The sequence below is a fragment of the Schistocerca nitens genome, chromosome 4, assembly GCF_023898315.1.
Source record: "Schistocerca nitens isolate TAMUIC-IGC-003100 chromosome 4, iqSchNite1.1, whole genome shotgun sequence".
Lineage (NCBI taxonomy): Eukaryota > Metazoa > Arthropoda > Insecta > Orthoptera > Acrididae > Schistocerca > Schistocerca nitens.
The window spans coordinates 790,253,555-790,278,395 of NC_064617.1; positions in this window are offsets into that span (position 1 = coordinate 790,253,555).

Below are 24,841 nucleotides of genomic sequence, written 5' to 3' on the forward strand. Positions count from 1 at the left end.
TGAACGAGAATAGTTATCCTGTATTGTAAGATAAATTTGTTTGTATTTTCTATAATACGTTGAATCATTGTGTCAGAGATTAGGCATTTCCATGAATCTAGAATATTAGTCACGATTTGCGCAGGTCAGGTTACTCCGGGCACATGAAGTAAAATATTTTTTTAGCTCGACTTTGCGTGTTCCTTGGCTTTTTTTGTCATGACCAAACCTCAATTATTTTGTTATTTTTCCTTTTAACAGCTTGAAATGTCGATTTGGTGCTCTCATCTTCGTCATCTTCTGAGCTGGACTGAGCATTCAGTTCTGTATCAGAATCTCCATCTCCTTCCCATACGTGCTCTTCTTCATCAGTGTCACTGCCCTCTACAAAACTGTTGTCCTGATCATTCTCATCGTCGGTATCAAGTAGAATCGCATTTATCACAGCTCCAACATCCAAAGGATTGTTTAAATTATACATCTCTTTGTCTCCCATAGTATCTAAGAAATAAATAGGAAACGAAACCGTATATATAACATGATACAAGCATTGAAGGTATCTGACACATACAATTTAGTTTAATTTCATTGTCGTATCGACACACATGTAAATTCAACATGTACACTATATTACCAATAAGCATTAAACATTTAACAATATATAATGGAAAATGAAAAGTTAAAAACTTACACGGTGGTCTCGCGTATTCCTCAGATACGAAATACGTGTTCCTAGGTAGCAGGCAGCGAACAGGACTGAAGTAGGGTGGGGTCGAATGAAGAGGCTAGAGCAAAGGGGGGATTTCCCTCCCTCCCGCTTTCCAAAAAAGGTAAGAAACATTGCCCTGCGTATCTGACACATACGAGCGCCTGTCGGAAGGTTAAAATTGACATCAACTTGTGGCTATTTTATTCACAAGTTAAACATGTCAGTGAATACTACTCTTTTTGCTTTTTACTAAAGCGTCAACATCTGGTACCATTATATGACAATGCTAATTCGAAGATAAGCTTTTAAGTGCAAATCTGCGAGTGAGCTTCTTGTGGGTAGATTTCCTTTTCTTCATTGCGGAAGAAAGTTACTGGCACAAGTACACTGGTCCAAACATCGACATAACCGTGGCTAAAACCTTGTAACGTCGTAGAAATGAATGTTGAGGAGAATTTCCATACAAGCTTATGAGACTTACTTCATTGTGAAATTCATCACGCAACTGCCTGTCACACTGTGGGTGTCGTTCTAACTGTGAAACGTCACTCCAGAGTCGGTTTATAAGTCTGTTGTCCCATGTGAACATTCTCTGCACAGCTTGTCAGTAGTGCGGTTCTGTTAACACTCCCAGAGGAGTGAGCAGTGGAGTTGATGAAAATTCAGTGTTTATCTGACGCTAAATGCAAGAAACTTGTGCCTCGCATCAGCATGTCAACACTTTATATGATCCGTTTGTTTTCCAGTGTAATCCGCTTTATCTTACCTTGTCTGTGTTGGAATGGGATTGAATCTTACCTGGTCTATGAGATCGATCCCCATTGTTCGTAAGTTGCCTGGTTGTTAGGTTAACGGCTTAAACGACCGCTCACCTGTGGGTTTTCTGGCTGCTCTGAGCGAACCAGCACTCTGCTGCTGGCTGTTGGTAAGCATGCTTCCTAGCTCTTTACGTAAACGTTTTGCTACCAGTGATGAGATAGTTCGTAGCTTTAACCGTCGTCTTCATGCGTTAGGTGGTCGAGAATACTTAAGTTCTTCAGCCTAACTGGAATGTGAAGATCACTTCTTTGAGATGTGCTATGCATTGCTCACGAAAGTTTATGATTTTATCTGTGGTAGTAGTCTGCATTGATTCTTAGGAACATTGCGCTGTGGAGTGCGCTCCTAGGAATATGGTTAGGCCCAGACTAACTTGCTTTTAAACCTGAAAGAATGTGAGAGTAATTGCCAGCAGGTGTGGCCGTGCGGTTCTAGGCGCTTCAGTCTGGAACCGCGTGACCGCTACAGTCGCAGGTTCGAATGCTGCCTCGGGCATGGATGTGTGTGATGTCCTTAGGTTAGTTAGGGTTAAGTAGTCCTAAGTTCTAGGGGACTGATGACCACAGATGTCAAGTCCCATAGTGCTCAGAGCCATTTGAACCATTTGTGAGAGTAATTGTGTCTTGGTGTGTGTATGTGTGTGTGTGTGTGTGTGTGTGTGAGAGAGAGAGAGAGAGAGAGAGAGAGAGAGAGAGATTTCTTTTCCTTTATTGCACTTTTCTTTCGCCTATTCTATTGTTTTCTTTGTCGTCATGTTGTCCCACTAAGCGTTCTTTATTCTGTGAGGCTTCCATTCCATTACTGCATCTCAATAAGGAATCCGTATAGCTTAACTGACCAGTGCCAGATGAATTAACTGGGTTGTAGCATTTTCGTCTTTTGTGGGGACATTTAGCAACTGCCCTTGTTTACTGAGGACCACGCGTTCCTTGAACCACTGGAGCCTTCCGCCTTTCTGGTTTGCTATCAATTCCAGGTGGTTCTTGATCTATTCGTTCTTGTAAACATGTTCCTTCATTGTTCCTATACATTTCGTGATTTTCATTTATTTCTACTTGGAACTGTTAGATGTGTGACTCAATCCACCACGTGGTCAGTTCGGTTCTTTCATGTTCTGTGCGCGAATGTTCATGTAGTGTATTTATGCTAACAGGATGGTGCAGTCGGTATAAACCTCTTTGCGGTTAGTGCAATAGTGGTGGTTTGTTCCCCTGAACTTCATCTTTTTCTTATGGATCTAGACTGGATGAACGAAGTCGTGTGTTTACTATTATTTTTCCTTTCCTTTCCTTCACGTACGCGTAGTTAAATTGTGTAAAGTAACTTCATCGTATCACAAACGATTATTTCATGTTCAGGTACAAGTTAAGAATATTGAAAGGATGTCCAACCATGCCTCTGAATAAGTATGTTTAGTGAAAGCTCCTACCGTGTGTCCTGTTACCTTCGTTATAGTAGACCAAATAGCTACCCGATCTGCAGCTTTTGTTCGTTAAAATATTAGCCTCGTTTTACACGATGCACAAATGGGCAATGATATTAAAGAAATAGTCCCAGAGAGAGGAATCGCATAAATCTAATGTGCCATATTTACTCGAGATTACTTAACAGTATTATGAACTCTGGTTTTTATCGTGTTCACTTCAGTTGAAATTTTATTATCTTTTCCTTTGAACAAGTAGTCCGGTAATTTCAAGTTCAGTCTTTTCTTGTATGTTAGGAAGGGTTTGGGGTGCTGACCCTGTATTTTAATTGGTTATCCTTTGTGAGTGGTTTAAAAACTGATTGCGCACAAATCTTAGGTGTGAATGCAAACTGGTAATTCACATACGTCGATTAAGCCAAATACCAACGGCGATTAAGCACAGTGTAAACCAGACTCGTACCGATCTCCTGCAGCTCGTTAATTTATACAAGTCACGGTACAGAGCATACAAATAAACATTCCTTGCACGTGAATGAGGTCACACAGTTTTGCATTTAATCACGTGTCACTGTCAGTATAGTCCCATAGAATTAATTTGGGCAAAGGGTTAAGACTATGTGAGAGAAAAAACTCAATATTCAAGATAACATACACTGAATCGCTTGTGCATGAATCAGTTGACTATGTCCTACCTGTAGTGTGGGCACAGTCTGTGCGGCATGCTGAAAAGAATCAGAAAGAAGAGTTTGACAGGGAAGTGATGATGGGACAAGCCTTGAACCCATCATCGTAAATTTACAATCAGATCGTTCGGAAACAGACTAAAATAGATGTGACAATAGTATTACGATGTACACTTTGGAACAAAGTAGTAATATTTCTTAGTTTTAAATACTTTTGGTTTAACAAATGTGCAAATGTGTTTGTCAACGTATCAGTTGCATACATAATAATGAGAACCTCCTAGCCTTTTTGATTAGGACTTTCTGTCCTTTGAATTATGCAGACCATAATGTTCAACATATTGCTCAAGGAGAAGTTAAACGTCTCCCACCATGTTGTATGTTCTGATAACACGCAAGAATGCAGCCGTACAAATTCGTCAAAAGTCTGATATTTCCACCCCTGTCATTTTCCAGGCACTAACTGGATAAGGCCGTACTGTTACTGCCGGCCGAAGTGGCCGTGCGGTTAAAGGCGCTGCAGTCTGGAACCGCAAGACCGCTACGGTCGCAGGTTCGAATCCTGCCTCGGGCATGGATGTTTGTGATGTCCTTAGGTTAGTTAGGTTTAACTAGTTCTAAGTTCTAGGGGACTGATGACCTCAGCAGTTGAGTCCCATAGTGCTCAGAGCCATTTGAACCCTACTGTTACTTGTCGAGATATCGGTGGTTTTCGATGTTATCGGTCAGCACTCCCTGGAGTTATTTGCAGATGATGGTTAATTGTTTGCTTGTTCAATGGATTATACATAAATGCGGTCTCTCACAGTAATGTCAAACGAGTTAGTTTACACTCGTAATGCCAATTAACAGCGAAAAATATGACAACTTACTGACCATTTTTATGACAGTCTTTTAATTAGTCTTTTCTACCACTAATTCTTTAATGCACAGTGATTACACTTAAATACAGTCAAAGCACATCCACACACACCTTATACACGTTTTTAAAAATTTTGTTGAGTAGAAGCAGTTGTCATTCAAATATAATGATTTAAATTTGTGCTTGAAGTTAATTTACTTGTGTATTAAATTTTTACTTATAATACAGTTCAAATCGCAATAAATAATAATTATTTGAAGCAGTTTCAATGATCTTGTCGTTAGACAATTGTCATTTCGAGAAAAGCTGTGTCAGCTGTTGTCGCCACCCAGCGTCACGCAGAGTAAATCTGTGGAGTAATGGGTACAGTGCTGTCAAGACGTGAACTAATATTTCTCTCGTGACGATTGATTTAAATTGGTTGTAATATCCACTATTTCCCTCACAAATTTGAACATATAATGCGATGTACCGTAGGCAAATGAGCCTGACTGTTGTCTGCAGCAGTGCAGTTCGGCAACCTGGACTCACTTTGCCCGCTCACTGCTGCCGCTCATGCGCAGATCTCATTCCTCCACGCTCCCTTACGGCTCCACTTCTACGTGCGGAAGCGCCGTCCTATGTGATGCGGGTTACAGCCAACTCCTGGACAAGTCACCTCTGCAGCACTCAAGTCTCTGTCGTCTGTTGTACAGAGTCATCGCTAAACGACGAATGGCAGCTTGACATCCCAACTGATCTTCCAGCAATGTATTGCCAAAAAATTAGAGATGACACACTGCCTGTGACCTCTGCCCAATTGTCAGCTTTCCTCTCCATGCGTTCGTCAGAGCCAGTCGAACAGTTCTACAATCTTCTTGCGGTGTAGCCCGTTTGGGGGGACCCGTCTCGACTTCCCTAGCCGCTCTGTTGTCCTGAATATATCTCGTCACCACTGGCTGTGCAGTCATTACACAATAGCCAACGTCCTGTGCGATCTGCACCACTGGCTGTGCAGTCATTACACAATAGCCAACGTCCTGTGCGATCTGTCGGTGTGATGGTTTCATGTCCTCATGTCAGTGGTTCGCCTTTTGTCAATGTCCAGAACATGGGATAAGAGAAAGGTACATGTCTGCTGTGTTGCGATTCTCACCGAGACAAATTCGAGTAACATTAGACACACCTCATAGCTATCCAGTATCGACAACATTCAACTACAGGAATGGCTTTTTTCTGTGGAAAAACAAGTTAGCTTAGGTATGAAACTTTAATCAAGCCATTCCTCAGGCATGCAAGTACTGCTGTATCAGTCTGGTTGCTCTTGCTCAGGCAGTTCATTGTCTAACACATTCAGTTTCCATAAGTGTAAGTAAGACCAGCTGTCTACAATGAAAGCTTAAAAATGCAGAAGCAGTAAGTATTTTGAGAATATGTTGGTGTCGATACCTTTTGAAAGTTGTATTAGGGACGCTACAAAAATGCATGCAAGTCATATATGGCGTGGTAACATTAATTACACAATTCGATTTTTACATTATTCTCATCAAAATCTGAAAAAATCCGCAAAGAACCACAAATAATACAGAGTGCATAACATTAGTTACTGACCACTAAAAACACATAGGAAATACACATTAAAAAAAGTTTTTCATCACTCCAGTTCCCAGAACTCCTGGAGACATACGTAGACTGTGGATATTGTATCACAGACACAATCCATTTGACTGTTCAGAGACGTCACAAAACCCGCCCAAAGATGTAAACAACCATCTATGAGCAGCGCCTATTAGACGGAGGGGTCCGACAGCCGATCAGACATTCCACCAGGAAGGAGGTACACGGCTCGTGTTGTCTGTAGTTCAACCATGCCAATATCGAGGTTCGATCGCGTTCCCATTGTTACTTTGTGCACAGGAAGGGCTCTCAACAAGGGAGTGTCCAGGCATATCGGAGTGAATCAAAGTGATGTTCGGACATGGAGGAGATACAGAGACAGGAACTGTCGATGACATTCCTTGCTCAGGCCGCCCAAGGGCTACTACTGCAGTGGATGACCGCTACCTACGGATTATGGCACGGAGGAACACTGACAGCAACGCCACCATGTTGAATAATGCTTTTCGTGCAGCCACAGGACGTCGTGCTATGACTCAAACTGTGGCAATAAGCTGCACGATGCGGAACTTCACTCCCGACGTCCATGGAGAGGTCCATCTTTGCAACAATGGCACCATGCAGTGCGGTACAGATGGGTCCAACAATATGCCGAATGGACCGCTCGGGATTGGCATCACGTTCCCTTCAACGATGAGTGTCGCATTTGCCTTCAACCACACGATCGTCGGAAACGTGTACGAAGGCAACCCGGTGAGGCTGAACGCCTTAGACACACTGTCAAGCGAGTACAGCAAGGTGGAGGTTCCCTGCTGTTTTGGGGTGTCATTATGTGGGGTCGACGTACGCCGCTAGTGGTCATGGAAGGCGCCGTAACTGCCGCACGATACGTGAATGCAATCCTCCAACCGATAGTGCAACCATATGGGCAACATATTGGCGAGGCATTCGTCTTCATGTAAGACAATTCGCGCCCCCATCGTGCACGTCTTATAAATGACTTCCTTCAGGATAACGACATCGCTCGACTAGAGTGGCCAGCATGTTCTCCAGACATGAACCCTATCGAACACGGCTGGGATAGATTGAAAAGGGCTGTTTATGGACGACGTGACCCACCAACCACTCTGAGGGATCTACGCCGAATTGCCGTTGAGGAGTGGGACAATCTGGACCAACAGTGCCTTGATGAACTTGTGGATAGTATGCCACGACGAATACAGGCATGCATCAATGCAAGAGGACGTGCTACTGGGTATTAGAGGAATCGGTGTGTACAGGAATCTGAAGGTCTCGGTGTATGGTGGTACAACATGCAATGTGTGGCTTTCATGAGCAATAAAAAGGGCGGAAATGATTTTTATGTTGATCTACAGTATATTCCAATTTTCTGTACAGGTTCCGGAACTCTAGGAACCGAGTTGATGCAAAACTTTTATTGATGTGTGAATATGAAGACACTATGTGAAAATATACCAAGGTTTGGGTGAAGATGTCATTCATAGGTGTCATCTATATTACCATAAGGCAATACGAAACTGAATCAGTGCGGCAGTTACGCCGCTCAGGAAGACAACTATGCGACGAGGTGGTAGCACTGGTGAGCATTAATACTGAAGACTTGAATGCAGTTATTATAATCCCATTGAAAATGACGAAGATTCGAGGTGGAGATCCAGTTAAATGCTGAAGATGGTGTTTTGAGGCACCCAAACTGCTTACAATATAATGTCATCAAAACGACTGATGCAGGTGTTTCATTTTATTATGCGAATAAACTTTTTATTGCGAAACACTTATGAAAAAAAAAACAGATATATTAAAATATACATATGTTAACGTTCCCTGCTACATGGATTTGATTTTGTGTCTAATACGGTAGTTATTTTATGCTTTTTTGTGATTATACGCGATCCCCCAGCTCGTATCTTCATCATTTTCGTGCGATTGTAATAACTGTATTTAAGTCTTATGTATTAATGCTCGTCAGTGCTGCCACCTGGTCGCCTAGTTGCCTTCCTGAGCGGAGCAAATGCCGCACTGATTCAGTTTCGTATTGCCTTATGGATATGATAGATGACTCCAAAAAATGGTTCAAATAGCTCTGAGCACTATGGGACTTAACTTCTGAGGTCATCAGTCTCCTAGAACTACTTAAACCTAACTAACCTAAGGACGTCACACACATCCATGCCCGAGGCAGGATTCGAACCTGCGACCTTTGCGGTCGTGCGGGTCCAGACTGTAGCGCCTAGAACCGCTCGGCCACTTCGGCCGGCAGATGACGTGTTCACCCAAATCTACGTTTTGCTTTCACACAGTAATCTGGTATATTCCCATTTGGTTTTTAGTGGTCAGCAACTACTATTACGTACTATGTATTGTTTGTGGCTCCTTATGAATTTTTTTTCAGATTAATCTGATGATGACGTTAAATTGACGGGTAATTAAAGAAAGTAGTCACCTCGCAACCTGTGACTTCCATATATTTTTATAGCGTACGTAATAAGACAGATACAGCCTTGAAATTGCTTAAAAATGGGTACATATGTCTTACATCACGTGACACCTGTTATCGATACTTCTAAAGTCATCGAGGTATTGATAAAATTAATGTAATCGATAGAAAGTATTGTGTAGGATCTGGTACTGGAACGTTCTTCCACTCGTAGGTAGTGGACGCGGAAGCTGCGGCGTAGGAGTGCGCAGCGGAGCGCCGGTCTGAGGGCGTCCACTTTAAGCCGTAAAGCAGAGGCGGCGTTATCTGGCGCTGCTCTTAGCCGGCGCATTGTTCCCGGCGCCGTCGGCCGGGCTGCGCCGGTGCCGTAGCACAGCAGGCCGCGGCTGCGCCCCGCCGTGGCCCAATTTGTCGCGGCCGCCGCCTCGGCCCGCGCAAGCTGCCGCTTTTGTTCGGCGCCGGCGGCGGCTCGTAAGCCGCTTTGAGGAGGCGCCTGCCGGCCCACCGTTTGGACACCCGAGCGCCAGATATTTTAGGCGCCGCGCCATCCTCACCTCCTCTCGGCCTCTAATGTCCGCGTAGCTCTTATGCACTTCGGATCGATCTACACTGATGGCCCGTAGAAACTACACCAACAACGATAGGATTTAACGTAATTTTACTTATTATCCATACACACCGTATAGTAGGAAGAACACACATTGTTTGTATAATATTTATTCCATCACAATCGCTTATATACAGGTGTCCCATTTATCTTGACCACCCTAAATAACTGTTTGTCCAGATGCAAATTACGAAATGTTTCAAGCAAATGTTCTTTAGCCGTCAGGGGGACATCACTCAGCATGATTGCCTTCGTTGTAACCTTGCTTTTTACAAATATATGAACAGCGTTATGACTTTTTTAAATAGCACCCTGTATTTTTTATTCTGTAATTCATTTCCTCTCCTAAAAAACCTATTCAAAAATGCATCACAGTGTACCATTCACTGAAACACGACGTTATTAATTATATAACACAACACTGACGTAGACGCTCCCGGCGCTTAGTGCAGGTACTCGGGGTAATGGAACAAATCCACGTGCTGACGTTGACAGAGGACAAATGTAAGCATAAGTAGAATGCACACCCGTCATTCCGTCAAACATCGTCAGTTGAAGAATTGTGTGAGTAGAATGTTCACCAACGAAGAGAAGGCAGAAATGCTACTCATCTATGGGAATTGTAAGTTAGCAGAACAGTAATTTGCAATACTGTTTTCTAATGTACGGGTACATTTAGTACAGTAGTTTAGTCCTTTTACTGTTGCGTAGAGTAGGCATACAGTAAAGGCTGTCCGTCCTACAAACGGTGTCGACATAACGTTTCTTTTATTGTTGTTGTTGTTGTTGAAGGTAGGCGAAATGCTACGCAGCCAGCAGAACCTTTCCATCGGATGTTTTCTCGTCCTGCTGCGACGCTTCAGGAAATGGAAAGTTTCAACCCACGACAACACAATCGTCATAGCACTCGCACAGACGAAGTTGCCGAGGTTACTGTTCTCGCTTCCGTTGCTATGAATCCACATGTGAGCACACGACACCTTGAACACGAGATTGGCATTCCTAAAACCAGTGAACATCGTATTCTTACACGTCACCGGTTCCATCCTTACCATGTATGCTTACATCAAAAATTGCATGGGAATGATTTCCAGAATCGTGTACAGTTCTGTCAGTTCAAAAAAATGGTTCAAATGGCTCTGAGCACTATGGGACTTAACAGCTATGGTCATCAGTCCCCTAGAAAGAACTACTTAAACCTAACTAACCTAAGGACAGCACACAACACCCAGCCATCACGAGGCAGAGAAAATCCCTGACCCCGCCGGGAATCGAACCCGGGAACCCGGGCATGGGAAGCGAGAACGCTACCGCACGACCACGAGATGCGGGCAGTTCTGTCAGTGGGCACAGCAGCAAATCCTCGCCTACCCCAACTTCTCCAGTGTTCTATTTACCGATGAATGTTCTTTCTCAAACAAAGGACAGGTAAATACAAGGAACATGCATTATTGGTCCAGCGACAACCCACGATGGCTTAGACATGCGGAACATCAGCGTCAATGGAGAGTTAACGTCTGGTGTAGGATGCTCGGTACTACAGTTATTGGCACTTATTTCATCAATGGTAGTCTAAACGGCACAGCGTACGCCAACGTCCTCAGACGAATTCTTCCTCCTCTTCAGGATGAAGTGCCACTAAGAACCAGAATGCTTATGTGGTATCAAAACGATGGATGTCCAACACATAATGACTGGTGTGTACGTTCTGTTCTGAACCGAAGGTATCCTGTCAGATGGATTGGTGGAGGAGGAACAGTTACTTGGCCTGCTAGGTCTAATGATTTAAATCCTCTGGACTTTCTTCTTTGGGGATGCCTTAAAGATGTTTTCTATCGCTATTCCAACAACTCCAGAGGACATGCAGGAACGTATCGTGCTTGCTTGTAATTCTCTTCAGCAGGCAACACTGAAAGCAGTAAATAATTCTTTCATTCAGCGAGTGCACCAGTGTATCGGTGTCCAGGGTGACCACTTTGAGCAGCTTTGAATGTTCTACTCCTGGCCAATGGTACAGGAGAGTCAAAGTTAATTTTGTGTTATGTTTTTACTTGGTTTTCATTTGTTTCCATCTCCTCCTCTCCTCTGTCTGGTCATCTCTTCCTCACCCACCCCCTCTCTCTCTCTCCAACTCCTCTTTCCCCCCTACATGCGTCCATCTCCTCCTTCCGCTTCTATTATCCGTTCATCTCCTCTTCTCCCCTTCTCTCTCCACGTTATCACTACTATCCCAACAGGAGGTTGGTGCATTTTACCCTCAAAGTATTTCTTTTCAGATTGTAACTAATATGTGTCTCAAATTTGATTGAAATCGTTCCAGTGGTTAACGATGAATTTTGTACCCGTGACTTTGCTCGCCCACACACATATCAAAGATACATTTGAAATATTTCACCTACATCGCCAATGAATTTCGCCCTTGCAGTTTCATTTTCACGCAGTTCAATATTTATGAAGTCATTTCAAAAAAATGGTTCAAATGGCGCTGAGCACTATGGGACTTAACGTCTATGGTCATCAGTCCCCCAGAACTTAGAACTACTTAAACCTAAGTAACCTAAGGACATCACACACATACATGCCCGAGGCAGGATTGGAACTTGCGACCGTAGCAGTCACGCGGCTCCGGACTGAGCGCCTGGAACCGCTAGACCACCGCGGCCGGCTATGATGTCATTTCTCCTGAATAACACTGAGGTGACGAAAGTCACGGGACAGCGATGTGAACATACATAGATGGAGCTGGTTCCCGTATCCGTTAGAACAGCGCGGCGCAATTTGACGTTAATCCGGCTATGGCAGCAGACGAACGACGCATAAGCTTTTGCCGACATCACGACATCCTGCGTTCGTTACCATATCGGTTTGATCCTAAGCGACTGGAAAAACCGCGGCCAGGTTAGAAGAGTTCCGATTTCAGCTGCTACGAGCTCATGGTGACACGCGTGGTCTAGGGGTAGTGTCTCTGTTTAGACCTCAGCCCTTGGTCCGAACCCCGCCATGGCTTAAATTTCGAATAAAAATTATCAGCAATGACGGCTTAAGACTTCCAGCATAAGAAGTCACCCTCATTTAGCTAACGGCGTTGTGAAAGAAGGCAGAGGAGCGGACAGAGCTTCAAGGCTCTCTGTTGCCCTTGGTTTGGGAAACTGCCCCTAAAAGCCGAAGAATTAGCAATGAGTCTGAGCATGAGGATGCAGAAGGCAATGTAAACCAATGCATTAAAAACACGTATGTTTATCTACAGGGCATGTGACCTGTAATTGAAAAGTGTAATGATGATCTCTCCATTGGCAAAAGATTGTGGTATAGTCCCACATTCGGATCTCAGTTAGCGGGCTGCCAAAGGGGGAGGGGGGAGGTGGGGGGGGGGGAGGATGGAGGATGACCATGAGAAACCGATCGAATAACCAATAAGAGCATAACGTTTTACGACTCGGGGCATGGAATGTCAGAAGTTTGAACGGGGTAGGGAAGCTAGAAAATCTGAGAGGGAAATCCTGTGGTTCAGTCTACGTATAGTGGGGATCAGTGAGGTGAACTGGGAAGAAGACAAGGATTTCTGATCAGATGAGAATAAATTAGGATAAACCAACAGCAGCAGAAAATGGTATAACGGGAGTAGGATTCGTTATGAATAGGAAGGCAGGGCAGAGAATGAGTAACTGTGAACAGTTCACTGATAGGGTTTTTCTCGTAAGAATCGACAAGCCAATATCGATGATGATAGTTCAGGTATACACGCCGACGTCACAACCGGAAGACGATGAGATAGAGAAAGCATACGACGATATCGAACGGGTAATTCAATCAGCAAAGGAGGATGAAAATCTAAAGTCATGGGGTACTGGACGCGGCTCTAGGCAAGAAGCAGAAGACGGGGTTACGGGGGGATATAGGCCTGGTAGTCAAAATGAGAGAGGAGAAAGACTAATTGAGTTCAGCAATAAATTTCAATTAGTAATAGCGAATATTTTGTTACAGAAACACAAGAAGAAGCTGCATATTCGGAACACGCCGCGAAATACAGGGAGGTTTCAGTTAGATTACATCATGGTCAGGCAGAGATTCCGAAATCAGATACTGAATTGAAGGCACATAGAGGAACAGATACAGACTCACATCACAATTTAGTAGTATGAAGAGTAGGCTGAAGTTTAAGAGACCAGTCAGGAAGAAACAATGCGAAAAATGTGAGATACGGAGGTACTAAGGAATGAGGCGATATGCTTGAAGTTCTCAAAGGCCGTAGATATGCGATGAAGAATAGCTCAGTAGGCAGTTCAGTTGAAGAGGAATGGACATCTCTAAAATGAGCAATCACAGAGGTTTGAAAGGAAACGTAGGGGTAACAGAGGAAGTACTTCAGCTGATATACGAAAGAAGGAAGTACAAAAATAGCCAGAGAACGTCAGGAACAGAGAAACACAAGTCACTTAGGAATGAAATAAACAGGAAGCACAGGCAAGTTAAAGCGAAATGTCTGCATGAAAAATGTGGAGAAATGTATATAAAAAAGAGAGAGATAGTCGAAAGGACTGACTCAACGTATAGAAAAGTCAAAACAACCTTCGGTGGAATTAAAAGCAAGGGTTATAACATTAAGAGTTCAATGGGAGTTTCATTGTTAAATGCAGAGGAGAGAGCTGATAGATGGAAAGAGCATGCAGAAGACTCTACGATGGGGAACATTTGTCTGATAACGTGACAGAAAAAGAAACGTGAGGCAATGTAGAGTGGTAGGGCATCCAGTATTAGAATCGGTATTCGAAACTACTTCAGAAGGAACGCAGAAGGAACAGATAACATACCATCAGGATTTCTAAAATTGTTGGGGGAAATAGCCGCTACGGTCGCAGGTTCGAATCCTGCCTCGGGCATGGATATTTGTGATGTCCTTAGGTTAGTTAGGTTTAACTAGTTCTAAGTTCTAGGGGACTAATGACCTCAGTAGTTGAGTCCCATAGTGCTCAGAGCCATTTGAACCATTTTTGGGGAAATAGCAACAAAACAGCTATTCACAATGGCGTGTAGAACACGTGAGTCTAGCGATAAATACCATCTGACTTTCGGAAAAACATCATCCACACAATTACTGAGATTGCAAGAAGTGTCAACTGCGAGAATTATCGCACAATCGTCTTAGCAGCTCCTGTATCCATGTTTCTGACAAGAATAATACACAGAAGAATGAAAAAGAAAATTGAGGATGTGTTAGATGGCGATCAGTTTGGGTTTAGGAACGGGAAAGCCACCGGAGAGACAGTTCTGACGCTGCGGTTGATAATGGAAGCAAGACGGAAGAAAAATCAAGACACGTTCACAGGATTTGTCGACCTGGAAAAAGCATCCTAGCACTGGCAAAAAGGGCGTTCCTGGCCAAAAGAAGTCTACTAGAGGGAGCTGTAGAGGAAGACAGAGATTGAAATACTTGAGCAAATAACTGAAGACATAGGTAGCAGATGTTATCCTGAGATGGAGAGATTTGTAAAGGAGAGCAATTGGTGGCGGGCAGCATCAAACCAGCAACTTAAATAAATAAATTAAATTAAAAAATAACAAACCAACCAAGTTCTCAACAAGCCACTGTGCAAGCTCGTCGTGGCTCCATAATGGTGTGAGTTGCGTTGACATGCGTTTGAACGGGTCAACGGGTCCTCTCATTCAACTGAACCGACCGTTGACTGGAAATGGTTATGTTCGGCTACTTGTAGACCGTTTGCAGCCATTCGTGGCCTTTATGTTCCCAAACAGCGATGGAATTTTTATGGATAACACTGCTCCATCTCTCCGGGCTGCAACTGTTCGCGATTAGTTTGAAGAACATTTTGAACACTTCGAGATAGTGATATTGCACCTAGATCGCCCGACATGAACCCCATTGAACATTCATGGGATTTAACTGAGAGATCAGTTCGTGCACAGAATCCTGCACCGCCAACACTTTCGCAGTTATGGATGGCTATAGATGAAGCATGGCTCAATATTTCTGTAGCAGATTTCCAACAAGGTTTCGAATCCATGCCACGTGGAGGCAGTGCGTTACACCGGATAAAATGAGGTCAGACACGATATTAGGAGGTGTGCCATGACCTTTGTCACTCAGTGTATATTTCACAAGTATTTAACATACCTCACACGTATCTGAGCACACATTTCACCTGTATCTCTGTCGAATTCCGCCCTGCAGAGTCATTTTAACGCAGCTCAATGCTTATGACGTCGTATTTCTTGAACTATGAGTCACACAATGATATACGGGGTGAGTCACCTAACATTACCGCTGGATATATTTCGTAAACCACATCAAATACTGACGAATCGATTCCACAGACCGAACGTGAGGAGAGGGGCTAGTGTAATTGTTTAATACAAACCATACAAAAATGCACGGAAGTATGGTTTTGTGGTGTCACCGCCAGACACCACACTTGCTAGGTGGTAGCCTTTAAATCGGCCGCGGTCCGTTAGTATACGTCGGACCCGCGTGTCGCCACTGTCAGTGATTGCAGACCGAGCGCCACCACACGGCAGGTCTAGAGAGACGTCCTAGCACTCACCCCAGTTGTACAGCCGACTTTGCTAGGAAAGGTTCACTGACAAATACGCTCTCATTTGCCGAGACGATAGTTAGCATAGCCTTCAGCTACGTCATTTGCTACGACCTAGCAAGGCGCCATTACCAGTTTATATTGAGATTATAAATTATGTATCATCAAGAGCGATGTTCTCCAATTATGGATTAAAGTTAAGTATTCCAAGATCTTCGTACTTTATTTGCAATTTTCAAGACATTGTCCTGTTCCAGACCTCACGCCAGTCTGCGTGAGCTTAAACGCGTGCCTTTCGGCTACCTCCGAGTGGCTTGGCTGTCTTGCCAAGTCACTACAGTTTTTAACATAAACCTACGTTTTTTTAAATGGAACTCCGTTAGTTTTGTTAGCACATCTGAACATATAAACAAATACGTAATCAATGCCGTTTGTTGCATTGTAAAATGTTAATTACATCCGGAGATATTGTAACCTAAAGTTGACGCTTGAGTACCACTCCTCCGCTGTTCGATCGTGTGTATCGGAGAGCACCGAATTACGTAGGGATCCAAAGGGAACGGTGATGGACCTTAGGTACAGAAGAGACTGGAACAGCACATTACGTCCACATGCTAACACCTTTTTATTGGTCTTTTTCACTGACGCACATGTACATTACCATGAGGGGTGAGGTACACATACACACGTGGTTTCCGTTTTCAATTACGGAGTGGAATAGAGTGTGTCCCGACATGTCAGGCCAATAGATGTTCAATGTGGTGGCCATCATTTGCTGCACACAATTGCAATCTCTGGCGTAATGAATGTCGTACACGCCGCAGTACATCTGGGGTAATGTCGCCGCAGGCTGCCACAATACGTTGTTTCTTATCCTCTGGGGTTGTAGGCACATCACGGTACACATTCTCCTTTAACGTACCCCACAGAAAGAAGTCCAGAGGTGTAAGATCAGGAGAACGGGCTGGCCAATTTATGCGTCCTCCACGTCCTATGAAACGCCCGTCGAACATCCTGTCAAGGGTCAGCCTAGTGTTAATTGCGGAATGTGCAGGTGCACCATCATGCTGATACCACATACGTCGACGCGTTTCCAGTGGGACATTTTCGAGCAACGTTGGCAGATCATTCTGTTGAAACGCGATGTATGTTGCAGCTGTTTGGGCCCCTGCAATGAAGTGAGGACCAATGAGGTGGTCGCCAATGATTCCGCACCATACATTTACAGTCCACGGTCGCTGTCGCTCTACCTGTCTGAGCCAGCGAGGATTGTCCACGGGCCAGTAATGCATGTTCCGTAGATTCACTGCCCCGTGGTTTGTGAAACCCGCTTCATCGGTAAGCAGGTAGAACTGCAACGCATTCTCTGTTAATGCCCATTGACAGAATTGCACTCGATCATTAAAGTCATCACCATGTAATTGCTGATGTAGCGACACATGAAGCGGGTGAAAGCGGTGACGATGCAGTATGCGCATGACACTACTTTGACTCAGTCCACCGGCTCTCGCAATGTCCCGTGTATTCATGTGTGGATTCATGGCAACAGCAGCTAACACACCAACCGCACCCGCTTCTCCTGTGGCGGGCCTGTTACGGACCCGTTTGTGTGCTACGACCATACCTGTTGCATATACCGAGCGAGGTGGCGCAGTCGTAAGACACTGGACTCGCATTCGGGAGGACGACGGTTCAATCCCGCGTCCGGCCATCCTGATTTAGGTTTTCCGTGATTTCCCTAAATCACTCCAGGCAAATGCCGGGATGGTTCCTCTGAAAGGGCACGGCCGACTTCCTTCCCCATCCTTCCCTACTCCGATGAGACCGATGACCACGCTGTCTGGTCTCCTTCCCCAAACCAACCAACCAACCAACCTGTTGCATACAGTTGGCGGTAGATGTTTTGCAATGTGCGGCACGTTGGATGCTCTCTGTCCGGGTACCGTTCTGCATACACCCTGCAGGCTTCAGCTGCATTTCGTCGACACTCGCCATAGATGAGTATCATCTCCGCCTTTCCAGAGTTCGAATACACCATGGTCACAGTTCCTACAACACTACACTATCACAGACGTCTGGTAACATGGTGTACTACAGTTGGTCTGCGTGCGGAGACGAATGCAGAATAACAATAGCAGCAAGCGCTACATGCGGACACTGCGACAGCTAGACCAAACCACAACAGTGCACTACAGCCACGCTCGTAAACATGGTCGTCATCGTAAACATGTCCCTGCAGATGCTGCTCGCCGACCGTGGCCCGTGTTTGTTACAACACGCAACTGAGCGTCGGAGGTTTCAAGCCTCAACATTAGGTTACAATATCTCCGGATGTAATTAACATTTTACAATGCAACAAACGGCACTGATTACGTATTTGTTTATATGTTCAGATGTGCTAACACAACTAACGTGGTTCCATTTTAAAAACGTAGGTTTGTGTTAAAAAACATACTTCCGTGCATTTTTGTATGGTTTGTATTAAACAGTTACACTAGCCCCTCTCCTCACGTTCGGTCTGTGGAATCGGTTCGTCAGTATTTGATGTGGTTTACGAAATACATCCGGAGGTAACGTTAGGTGACTCACCCTGTATACCTGTAGGTACATTCGGGGGCCCATGTGGATCCTGTATGCGAAAAGTGCTGCGAATAAAGTTAGTACCAAAAAGTAATCATTTTAAACATCATAGATGATGCGGCAGTGTCTCACGTATCTAAGTGTTTATGACGTCATGTCTCCTGAAATATGTGTCGTACAATGATACAATTTTGCTGATACATTCAGTGGTATACACGAATTCTGCCTGCAAAATGTGTCGGGACTACAGTCAATAATAAGGAAGTAATTAATTAAAACATTATGCTTCAGGCAGCAGTTTTATGCATGAACAACAAAAACTTAGTAAGCGATAAACTTTTTTCCTTTCATCATTTTGTGGGGGCTGTTAGCAGGAAGAGCTACGTAAAGTATTGATGTTATGTGTAAAGTGGGTTGCAGTTCACGAAGTCCTCTCATTTTCAAATACTGGGTGAATGACGCGTGGGTATTCACGTGTCATCGGCTATACTTCATTTTCACCTCCACACCCACCCCTTTGAAAGGTAGGTATAAATAATATATCGTATGTGTTAATTCAGCCAACGACCTTGGCACAATGGTATCATCGATTCCTGTCAGATCACCGAAGTTAACCGCTGCTTGGCTGCACCAGCATTTGGATGGGTAACTGTCCGAGTGTGCCGAGCGCTGTTAGCAAGCGGGGTGGAGGGTGGACTCAGCCCTTGTGGGGAGAACAGAGGAACTTCTTGACAGAGAAATAGCGACTCCAGTCACGAAAACTGACAACGACTGGGAGAGCAGTCTGCTGATCACATGCTCCTCCACATCTGCATCCAGTGACTCCTACCGGCTGAATATGACACGGCTGTCGGTCAGTACCATTGAGCCTTCCGAGGTCTGTTCGGGCGGAGTCTGTGTGTTAATTCAGGATATAAGCTATCTCCTTTCTACCCAGTTTTAACAAGTATTAGCAATCTTCAGATATGCTTGATCCACTAAAAAGCTTCGTACAGATATACAAACAAAAATACACCACTGGCCATTAAAATTGCTACACCACGAAGATGACGTGCTACAGACGCGAAATTTGCCCGATAGCAAGAAGATGCTGTGATATGCAAATGATTAGCTTTTCACAGCATTCACACAAGATTGGCTCCGGTGGCGACACCTACAACGTGCTGACATGAGGAAAGGGTTGGGTTGTTTGGGGGAAGAGACCAAACAGCGAGGTCATCGGTCTCATCGGAATAGGGAAGGATGGGGAAGGAAGTCGGCCGTGCCGTTTCAAAGGAACCATCCTAGCATTTGCCTGGAGCGATTTAGGGAAATCACGGAAAACCTAAATCAGGATGACCGGACGCGGGATTGAACCGTCGTCCTCCCGAATGCGAGTCTAGTGTGCTACATGAGGAAAGTTTCCATCCGATTTCTCATACACAAACAGCAGTTGACCGGCGTTGCCTGGTGAAACGTTGTTGTGATGCCTCGTGTAAGGAGGAGCAATGCGTACCATCACGTTTCCGACTTTGATAAAGGTCGGATTGTAGCCTATCGCGATTGCGGTTTATCGTATCGCGACATTGCTGCTCGCATTGGTCGAGATCCAATGACTGTTAGCAGAATATGGAATCGGTGGGTTCAGGAGGGTAATACGGAACGCCGTGCTGGATCCCAACGGCCTCGTATCACTAGCAGTCGAGTTGACAGGCATCTTATCCGCATGGATGTAACGGATCGTGCAGCCACGTTTCGATCCCTGAGTCAACAGATGGGGACGTTTCCAAGACAACAACCATCTGCCCGAACAGTTCGACGACGTTTGCAGCAGCATGGACTGTCAGCTCGGAGACCATGGCTGCGGTTACCCTTGACGCTGCATTACAGACAGGAGCGCCTGCGATGGTGTACTCATCGACGAACCTGGGTGCACGAATGGAAAAACTTCATTTTTTCGGATGAATCCACGTTATTTTTACAGCATCATGATGGTGACATCCGTGTTTGGCGACATCGCGGTGAACGCCCATTGGAAGCGTGTATTCGGCATCGCTATACTGGCGTATCGCCCGCCGTGATGGTATGGGGTGCCGTTGGTTACACGTCTCGATGGCTCTACCCCTCATTCGATCCCTGCGAAACCCTACATTTCAGCAGGATAATGCACGACCGCATGTTGCAGGTCCTGTACGGGCCATTCTGGATACAGAAAATGTTCGACTGCTGCCCTGGCCAGCACATTCTCCGTATCTCTCACCAATTGAAACCGTCTGGTCAATGGTGACCGAGCAACTGGCTCGTCAGAATACGCCAGTCACTACTCTATCAAGAGTGCTATGGGCAGCTGTACCTGTACACGCCATCCAAGCTGTGTTTGACTCAATACCCAGGCGTATCAAGGCCGTTATTACGGCCAGAGGTGGTTGTTCAGGGTACTGATTTCTCAGGATCTATGCACCCAAATTGCGTGAAAATGTAATCACATGTCAGTTCTAGTATAATGTATTTGTCCAATGAATACCCGTTTATCATCTGCATTTCTTGTTGGTGTATCAATTTTAATGGCCAGTAGTGTAGTTAAACATTTTGAAAATCGTGAAGCCATTTAACATATCATCAATGAATCCGCATAACATCGCTACATCATTAAAAAGTCAATTTTTTATCATTATGATGTGCATTGATTGAAATAAGTTCATGATGTTTAAAGTGCCTAACTATAGTTGTTTGCATATGTGAACGAAGCTTTTTAACGGATTAAGCATATCTGAAGTTGGCAACTACTTGCTAGAACTGGTAATATATAGGACGTCGCGATCGGTATTGCGTAAAGGTTGCATACTATCAATTGACAATACATCACTTTTTAAAAAAAAATACACGACAGAATTGAATTCACTGGATATGAATATGGAGGCACATGTGGTCAGCACACTGCTTTCCTGGTCGTTGTCAGTTATCACGACTGGAGCCAACACTCCTCAATCAAGTAGCTCCTCAATTGGCCTCACAAAACCTGAGTGCACCCTGCTAGCCAACAGCAAACCTCAAAGTTTGTATTTCTTCTCCCTGGACTTTAATTTTAACTCCATATTGTTCTTTGGTTTCCATAGCTGCCTGCTCAGTGCACAGACTGAATAACATCGACGACAGGATACAACCCTGTTTCACTCCCTTCTCAACTACTGCTTCCCTTTCATGTCCCTCGTCTCTTATTACTGCTATCTGGTTTCTGTACAAGTTGCAAATTACCTTTCTCTCTCTCTGTATTTTACTTTATTTCAAAGATAGTATTCCCGTCAACACTAACAAAAGCTTTCTCTAAATCTACTAATGCTAATAGGTAGGTTTGCCCTTCCTTAAAGTATCTTCTCAAGCAAGTCGTAGGGCCAGTATTACCGCTACGGTCGCAGGTTCGAATCCTGCCTCGGTCATGGATGTGTGTGATGTCCTTAGGTTAGTTAGGTTTAAGTAGTTCTAAGTTCTAGCGGACTGATGACCTTAGAAGTTAAGTCCCATAGTGCGCAGAGCCATTTGAACCATTTTGAGCCAGTATTGCCTCACGTGTTCCTACATTTCTCTGGAATCCAATCTGATCTTCGAGATCTTCTTCTACCAATCTTTTTCCATTCTTCTGTAAAGAATTCGGGTTAGTATTTTGCAGCCACAACTTATTACACTGATAGCTCGGTAATATTCACATTTGTCAACATCTGCTTTCTCAGGAAATATAAGTTATATTCGTCTTGAAGTCTGAGGATATTTCGTCTGTTTCATACATCTCGCACACCAGATGGAAGAGTTTTGTCATAGTTGGCTCCCCGAAGGCTATCATTAGTTATGACTAAATGTCGTCTACTCCAGGTACCTTGTCCCGACTTAGGTGTTCCGGTGTTCTGTCAAATTCTTCCCGCAGTATCGTATGTCCCATTTCATCTTCATCTACTTCCGCTTCAGTTTCTGTAACATTGCCCTCAAGTAAATCTCCCTTGCATAAACCTTCTATATACTCCTTCCACCTTCCAGCTTTCCCTTCTTTGCCTGGGACTGGTTCTCCATATGAACTCTTGAGAGTCATACAGGTGGTTCTCTTTTCTCCAAAGGTCTCTTTAATTTTCATGTAGGCGGTATCTATCTTTCCCCTTGTAATATATGCTTATAAATCTTTACATTTGTTCTCTAGACATTCCTGCCTAGGCATTTTGAACTTTCTGTCAATCTCACTTTTTAGATGTTTGTGTTTCCCTTCTCATGCTTCTTTCCTTTCACCAATACAATATCTCCTTTACTATCGAAGGACTTCTACTAAGCCTTGTATTTTTACCTTTCTCATCCTCTGCTGCCTTCATTATTTCATTTCTCAAAGCTAAGTCTTCTACTGTATTCCTTTTCCCTGTTCTAGTCAATCGCTGCACACAGTCCTTGAGGTTGCTGCATTTTTTTCTGTCAGTGTAATTACCTGTGTTTAATTACCGGCACCGAGACAGGAGTTGAACTGTGACGTCACACCTCCCTCGCCAGTTTCCTCTTGCGTCCGGACGTGCTGGAGGCGCATAAGCGAAGGCGACGGCGGAGGCGGAGGCGGCGTCACCAAAAATAGAACAGGCCGACGCCCGCCACCGTCCCACTTTTCCGCTTCCTCGGAAATACGTATCTAGAGCGCGGGATGTCACGTCTTGGAAACGTGGATAACGCCTGAGGAACTTAGTCTCAGATTCCGTCAGATACTGGAGACCGTGTTCAAAGAAGCTTATACTGATATGTGCGTGTGAGAAATGCCTTTTTCGTAGTTTTATACAGGATGTTAAGAAGAGCGGAATATTTTGATAGATTTTAATGCTCACTGAAACAGGAAAAAAGTCTAATAACATGTAGGTACTTCGAATTGCGTTGTATTGTATTTTTTTGTCCACTAAATGAAACTTCCATTCTTGCATCTCAGTGCCAACTTTTCGTGCTGCTGAAGAACCGGTGTCCGTAAATGGGCCGAACATTTTCGCATATTGTACTCTGCTAAATGAATATTTTCTAACGTAGATGGCACTGGGTCGTACTGCTACTATTTCCTACACCACTGCAGAAAATCATTTCCGCAGTATCACTTGTGGAGTAGTAGGCTTGCATTGCTAAGAAATTTTGCAAAAAAGAAAAGAAAATGTGCTGAAGTATTCGTGCGTGCGAACAGCAACGTGACGGTGAATAAGAACGTGAAGTCATTTGTATAAGTAGGTAAGGCACCATCTACATCTACATCTGCATACATACTCCGCAAACCACCGTATGGTGGATGGCGGAGGGTACCTTGTGTAATTATAATAATTTACATTCCTGTTCCACTCTCTAATGGAATGAGGGAAAAACGACTGCTTATAGCGCTAAATTCTCTTGGCTGTTCTCACACGAGACGTGCGTTGGTAGCAGTTGAATCGCTGTGCAGTCAGTCGCAAATGCCGATTCTCTAAACTTTTTCAATAGTGTTTCGTGAAAATATCATCGTGTTTCCTCTCATTTGAATTCAACGAGCATTTGCGTGATATCGCTTCCTGATCGATCCTACCGGTTGAAAATGTAGCACTACACTTCGAAGTCTTCCTTTAATCCAACTTTGTGGGAATCCTAAAAACGCAAACAGTGTTCCCACAGGAGTTCGGTACACGGTCTCCTTTATAGATGAGCTACACTTTGCTACAAGTATCTCAATTCATGAAAGTCTGCCATTCACCTTCTCTACTACCTTCTCATATCGATTTACAACGTCACGCCTAGATATTTAATAGACTTATCTGTGTTAAGCAGCATGTCACTAATACTGTATTCGAACGTTATAGGATTGTTTTTTCGTATATTTACAGCAAGCTGCCATCCATCACATCGAACAGAAATTTTGTCTGTGTTCTCCTGTGTCGTCCTATAGTTAGTCAACGTCCACATTTACCCGCACACTACAGCGTCTCCAGCAATCCATCTCAGATTGTTACTCACCTTATCCGTCAGGTCTTCTATGTGTACATAGAGCGCGATCCTATCTCATTTCCCTGGGGAACTCCTGACGATACACTTGTTTCTGACGAACACTCGTCGTCGAGGACAGACAGCATACGGGTTATTTCATGTAAGAAGTCTTTGAGCCACTCACATATCTGGGAACTTATTCCGCTTATTCGAACCTTCGTTAAAAGTCCGCAGTGGGGCCCCTTGTCAAATATTTTGCGGAAATAGGCATATAGAATGTGAGTGTGACACTTCACCAATGGTTCCGTGGATATCGTGCGAGAAGAGGGAAGCTGAGTTTCATACGAGCGACCATTTCTGATATCTAAATCCGTGCAGGTTTGTGGACAGAAGCTTATCTGTCTCAATAAATTGATTATATTCGAACTTTGAATACGTTCAATAATTCTACGGCAAACCGACATCAAGGGTATTAGTCTGTAATCTTGCGGGTTCGTTACCACGCAGTAAAACACCAACCTGACTGAAAATACAGCACAACGCATCTCGTACCACGCGACAGTCTCCAGACTACGTAGTGCAAAAACAAATGAGTACCTAGTGTACTGTGACACAGAAAGAAATCAAAATTCCCTGT